Genomic DNA, 6,180 nt, shown 5'->3' on the forward strand with positions numbered 1-6,180 from the left:
CTCTTCACTCACATTATTTCAACAAAGCACTCTGACACTGTCGCATACTGCTACTGGTCTCTGTATCAGCACATCCTGCATCTGTGGTGCTTCAAACGTTCACTGTAGTGCATTCATAAACATTGCAAGCTTTTTATTCAAAGCAGCTGAAATGGGGCTCATTCAAATCCCTCATTTTATTGCATTAAGCCACCTAGTTAATAAAGAATCGATACATTGAAAGAGCAAGGTTATCCTTTGTCTATAAGGGCTGGTATCGTTTTGAACCTCTTATAGTTTGAGCGCTGAAAGGAGGGGAGGGGGGGTTGCACTGTGAAATCTATACTCATCAAGTGGGTCAAACAGAAGGATAGAAGTGTTTGAGGGAAGAATAGTGGTCCCCCTTAAAAACAACTGAGCATCTTATCTGGCATCCCGAGCAGGTCACAAAATGTCAATTTCTAATCAAGGCAACATTGTCCGAGGCCACCTCTGCCTTTAATGCACAATTAAACGACGGCAACCTGAGTGGCAATCAACATATCACAGCTTATTATGTCAACCAGCATGCACAGATCTCACGGCGCGGCAGATAGTCCAGGAGTCGCTGATAGCGGCGAAAGGACAGATACACTCAAAAGAGCGATTTAATTTTCTGCTGCGATCGCCTTGTGCTTCAAATCATTCCCCCGATAATCCAATGTGTGTGGTAACAATAGCCACACATCTGCTTCATGACATTGTATTATCTGTTTTCGGATATACACACACACACACACACACACACACACACACACACAGGTTTTGCTCTCTTGCCTTGCTTACTGCTCTCTCTATTATTCAATGACAAACCGTAGTTTATTTTAGTCTTAACTGCCCTACAAATGAAACCAAGGAAACTGTCTCTCATCACAGAAACAGCAACCAACAGAACAAAAACAGACACTGAGGAAAAAAAAAAAAAAGACACAAATTCTGAGGGTAAAAAGTACAATAAAAAAATGACATGTTTGCTCCGTTGTTGCGGTTTTAAGAGCTCTGAAGCCTGGCAGGCAGGCTTGAGGTACAGTATATTGTCTCAGCAAGTTTCACTGTACGCAACGACCAGCCCCTGGCTCTGCCACAACACTCAATCATCGTGAGAGCCTCTTTATTGGAGAACTCTAATGGCCACCCTCCACCATGATCTTAATGTGTGCATTAAATATTTATAAATCCTGGGTCAATAATGCCCCATAACCAGAGCCTGACAGACCCCCACCGTACCATGTGGCTGCCTCCCTCTCAAACACAGGCAAAGGTCAAGGGGTCACGCAATCAAAAGAGAGCGAGGCTTGCCACATCCATATGTTGCCACTCTTATCAAGACTTTCCTTAGCACTGGTTATCTGTCAAAGGAAAGAAATATTGAAAGCAATATCGATCTTAACTAGCCTTGTGTTGCCGAGGGCCACGCTTCAAACATCTGCTCGTGCATTGTTATATTTCAAAAAAAAAAAAGCCTCCTCTCAAAAATATAAGCCCGAGCGGTAATATTGAACATCTCTGTCTGACGCGGGCTGCCTGAGCATGACTAATATCCCCGTTATTAACAAGCATCGCTCGAGGTTTAAAAAGAAAAAAAGTTGATATAAATGTCAAATATTTCTCCATTAGCGGCCGAGTTTAATTGTGCCGCCTGGCATCTACGCGGGCAAATCGGCTGCTTTACGTGACCATGTCCGGGCTGTGCTCCTGTGCTGTTCAGGTGAAAGATTGTGCTCCGGTGATAGCGCCACACAAAAGAGCGGCCGGACAATGAGCCAAGTCAATGGAGGGCTCCAGTTGAAAGAGCCACAATGGCCGTGCATGCTGGGAATTGGGCTGGATGATATAAAGGAATGAAACCTTCATTGAGGCCGTGGAGGACAAGCATTCAGAAAAGAGGTTTTGTTTGCTCTTTATCAATCTGCCGTTTCCCATGAGGAAAAACAATTCAAACTGACCTTAAAAAGGGAATATTACCTTACGCATCCACTCCCTATATGTACCGCTTACTGAAGGGCTTATACATTCACTTTTAATTGATGGGTATGTGATAATACCTCCGTGCCAACATGCGAACAGTATTAAGACGGGCCATTAAACGAAAATGTGGTCAGACGTGTCTTATGTGCTCGATGGGCAGTGCTGAGAAGTACTTTTTAAGGATTTGCTCTCGGACAGACGGGATTTGTGTAACCGCTGAGTGATGTGTTTTGTGCGGGAGAAAAAAAAAAAAGCAGCTGCAACTCCCGTGAAGTTTACACACGAGTAGGATACTGCCGCTGTGACTCATAAAAACTTCACGAGCAACCAGAGATCATAACTTTGAGATCACAATGAATCAATAAAAGGAATCTGACCTTTTTTGAACAATTTCACATTTGAATCAAAACAGGGAATCTGACCTTTTTTTTTTTAAAGTCCCAGATTAGTCTCCTGTCTGTGAACTGGTACATCAGATAAGACGCAGCTCCCCTGCTACTGTACACTGGGAGTCTGCTGTGCAAGGAAACCTCTAGAACCTTAGAAAGATTTCCACTTCACTCACTGCAGCTGAGACGGATGAGCAAAGTATCTCAGTGCTTTAAAATCCATTAAACTTGTATTTGGGTGTCATTTGATACTTCATCAATGTTTCAGTGCATTTCAAACCCACTAATACAGGATTCACCCCTGGTGGAAATACAGTATTCACCATATTTTCCTTCTATGAACTTCACCTCGTGCAAAACATTTCACTGTGACGATTGCCTGGTCAGAGAGTGTTAGGCTACGGCGATAAAATAATATCACTCGAACTGTATTTTCTGCCACAGTCTCCAACACATAGAGCTCCTTTCATAGCACCGCTCTGTAGTGCTTTGTCCAGTAGTTCTGGATATGATATCATCTATTAATAATGTATTGGCAATGGATTACATAAAAAGGGAGCAGAAATAACATCCAATATTCATGCCCCCTGAGCTTGACTGTGTCCAATCCGTTTGGCCCATAAAACCTTAGCCCCATTTCCATATCCGCTGTGGGTCACGACAGGTCTGCTGCACAAAGGCTCACAGAACAGCTCAACTCAGGAAAAGGGCAGTAAAAATCGGGTGGATTTCTGCACCCTTATGAAACAGCCCCCCTTTGGAAAAAAGTTTAAAAAAAAAGAAGAAGTGAAAAAGCCCTTTTCCGATTTCAGCGCCTGCGAAAAACCTGGTACTGTATTTCCCTCTTTAATTGTGCCACTTGAGAAATTGACGTGCCTCTGAAACATGGCATGAATCTCACAGTTATTGCAGTCCCCTTGGCAGGGAATGTTGATACAACATCTGCATGCTATAGAAAGTAATGGAAGTAGCAGAGGTGGCAGCTGCAACTCTACAGGAAGTGTGCCATTTTCAGGCAGTGCTGCTGTGAGAACCACTAACTGCCAGCCTGGTCTTGCAGGCGGCTCTGATTGCCAGGACACTATGACAAACACGCAGGGGCTGGGAGTGTTGCATCCTGGGGGATGACAGCTTCTGTTTGATTGTCAATAAGGCTCATTAGCAGAAAAAATTGAGAATGTGAAAAGAGATTAAATGGCTTGAGACAGGGTTCCCCTCATGTTTCATTACAGAGAATTTATCAGAGCCTTTATTTCACCCATTCCACGGAAAAAGGGAAATCGTTTGCTTCCCCCTAAAAAAGAAGAGGCTGCAGGAAAATTTTCATTTAAAAAAAACTCTAAATTCCAGATATTGTAATTGCAGAAATTCCATCAAATCAGACCCAACAAATGCTAATCCAAAATGATCCCCGCCTCATACGAACCTCTCTGCTCCTCCTCAGAGCGACTCTCATCTTAAGAACAGTGGCGGATGTTTCCCTCCATCTTAGGGAGGAATGGCCAACAAAGCAGCGTGTAAGGGCCTTTCCCCGAAGAGTCCTTGTCACGCCGCGCCAAACCTCTGTGATTATCGTTGTTTTTGCAGAGAGTGTCCACGCCTGCCAATACCGCTGTTCCATAAATGAATTTGGCCCCTCGTCAACGAATTACCTAACACGCAGAACTGTGTATGTGTCACATCCAATTCCAACTCACCGGCTTTGGTGGTGTGTGTCAGCTGGAGGACTTAATCATCAATCGTCAATCATAATAAGCGAAGCACATTGATAGGGCTCGTTTTTTTCTTCTTTCCTCCAACACAGTTAAATAAAGTGTAAAGGGAGAAGTTAAGACTGACCTTGTTAAATCGGGACCACAATTTATATTCCTAATTTAGTGTATGGATTAATTAGTCTTGGCAAGTGTGTGTATCAGTTTCCGTGTGGTAGCGCGTGATCAAATCGTTCTTTGCTTTCATAAGGAAAATCTGGAATGATATCTGTCAGTCGGATCTTGATGTTTTTTTGCTCAGAAAAGGCTTTGCATATTTTTAGCTGTACACTTTTAATTAATGCTTAATTGAACCCTTTATGGAGAGGACTCCTCCAACGGTAGACGCTAATCAATAACCCCCCATCTCCCATCATACAAAATTAATCACCATGACCTGTTATCAGGCCTTATACACACACTGGTCTCGTACACACACGTAATATGGTAACTGGCAAAGCATGCATTTGCACAAGGCAGAGGAATCTGGCTCATATTTTCCCTCGCCCTGATCCAATCCACTCCTCTCCCCCGTCATATAGATCGGAGTCTGCGGGGGCCAGAGGCGCTGACAGAGCCCAGATGCTCCCAGTCTGTCTGGGGGACTGGGGAGACTGGTGCCACGGGGTCCTGGAGCCTCTGAAGTGCCGCCCCTCCGTCAACATGACCAAGGCTAGACCTGCACTTTCTCCAGGCTGAGACACTCTCCTTACCACGCTGACAAGCGCGGTACATAGTCACAGATTGATACACGCAGGGATACACACTCACAGGCACCCGCTCTCACGTAATGTATGGCCGCTCATCAGCCGTTCCTAATTAGAGACCCCCAGACCAGCACTTGAGTTCATAAGGTTACAATGACACACTGATACAGGGTTCCTACAGTACACACACTCACACGCTGATACCTCTCAGGGTTTCTTTTACTTACTACTTTATTTAATCCCGCTCTGTCTCATCACCACTGTCCTAAAACTCGCTCATGTGGAGGGCGGCGGGGGGCGGGGGGGTTCTCTTTGTTCGTTAGAAACAAAACAAAAGAAGGCACCATGCAAACCCTCTGTCCTCCCGCTTCTTCTCTCAAAACACAAAGATCATTACAAGGGCATCAAAGTATGCCATGTTTGAAATGATATTTCTCTTTGTAGCTGTGGCGTAGCGTGGAGTGTGTTGGTATTAGATGCTGCTGTGGCAGCTGTCGCGGCTGGCTGCGTGGAGCCTCGGTGTCAGGGCCTCCGAGGCCGGGCTGTCCCGGCAGAGAGACAGAGGGGGAGGAAACCTGATAGTGCAGCCAAGCCCCACTCTAATGTCTGTCTATCCAGTTATCTATCCCCGTGTCTATCGGTCTGACTGACTGCTGGACGCTGCCTATCTGCATGCCGGATACTCCTCTGCCTTCCCAGCAGCCGTGCACGGCTTGCAGCTGAGCTAATATACTCCGAAAAGTTTTATTCTTCTTATTTATTTTTTTTAAAGGGTACAAACTTTTTAGGAAGCAGCTATATATGAATCACTGACGTCCCTTGTACAGGGTCCCCCACTAAGCTTGGGACTTGAACCAAGTCGTGCAGGTTATGAGAACAGTAGAATTACCAGCCGACATGTATGAGGAGCAAGAGATGGAAGTGTGTGCGTGTTTGTATTTGATGTGGGGGCAGAAAATTGTTCTGTAATGAGGAGGGGTGCCAGGATATGAGATGGGAAGTGGGGAGTTGGAGACAGGATATAAGTTACGAGAAGGAAACTAATGTTAAGCAATGCAGAGGCTGTTGTCGCGGCTGCAGAAGCTAAAATGTATCTTACTACTATCCTCTATGATTAATACAGCGTGGCCGGGTCAAAACCCCGCACTAACGCTACCAATGCCACCAACCATATCCTCGCTCTTTCTGGGGCTCAAATGAGTGTGTATCACATGTGAGAGAAAGTGTGTGTGTGTGTGTGTGTGTGAGGGGGTTAATAAATGTTGAATCAAACGCCGCACGAGACACTCACACTCCTTAAGGGTTGCCCATTAGCGGTGTGTGGGTGCATGGGGAGTTTATCAGTGT

This window comes from Scophthalmus maximus, chromosome 10 (genome assembly GCF_022379125.1).
Source record: "Scophthalmus maximus strain ysfricsl-2021 chromosome 10, ASM2237912v1, whole genome shotgun sequence".
Classification (NCBI taxonomy): domain Eukaryota; kingdom Metazoa; phylum Chordata; class Actinopteri; order Pleuronectiformes; family Scophthalmidae; genus Scophthalmus; species Scophthalmus maximus.